We start from the raw sequence: 582 nt of genomic DNA, 5'->3' as shown, positions 1-582 counted from the left end.
ACTATGTTTAAACAAGCTTTAAAACAAACTCACGGCATGTCAGAGTCGCCGGGAATGTTCTTCAAAAGTCCATTTGTAGTGAGTTGTTGACAGTGAGTTAGACCAAAAATAAGGGGAGGTTCATACATTTTTCATCTTTGTACTATGTCTATCATCTTCTTCCTCATCTCTACTTTCTTGTGTACTTCTCTGTTTCTCCTTTGTACTTGGTTTGGTTTGTCCAGTACATCCAAACTTCTCAAAAAATTTCGGTACATGCAAATTTTTTATTATCTTATAATTTTCTTCCTCTTCTACTCTTCTAGGTTTTACTGGCCTCTAGATTAGTATGTAAATCGCATAAGAAATGGCCAGTTTAGCAGTGTGTTATCAAGAAAGAAGACACGGCAAAAGGAAAGAAATATAGGCATGGAGAAAAAAAGGAATTTAGTACACTAATAATAATCAAATAGAATGCGAAAGGAAGCCACAAAAGTATCTGCAAACAAAATAAATCCTGCTGCTATCTCCATCTCAAGCTCTCTCAGTAGTATCCTCTCCAAAAGATAATAAATCCCAAAAGAATTCAGTCCCAAGCAATAC

At 35.4% G+C, this 582-nt stretch overlaps 1 protein-coding gene across 1 annotated transcript in view; it reads right to left on the bottom strand.

The window, feature by feature from the left end:
* Positions 410–582, bottom strand: part of LOC104766692 (classical arabinogalactan protein 9) — a 2422-nt gene continuing 2249 nt past the window's right edge. The window contains exon 3 of the transcript XR_002036661.1: positions 410–582. The gene's annotated coding sequence lies outside the window, so the exon portion shown is untranslated.

Source organism: Camelina sativa, chromosome 19 (genome assembly GCF_000633955.1).
Source record: "Camelina sativa cultivar DH55 chromosome 19, Cs, whole genome shotgun sequence".
In the NCBI taxonomy this organism is placed as follows: Eukaryota; Viridiplantae; Streptophyta; class Magnoliopsida; order Brassicales; family Brassicaceae; genus Camelina; species Camelina sativa.
The sequence above is the reverse complement of the archived record's forward strand: the minus strand, read 5'-3'. Positions and strand labels throughout refer to the sequence as shown.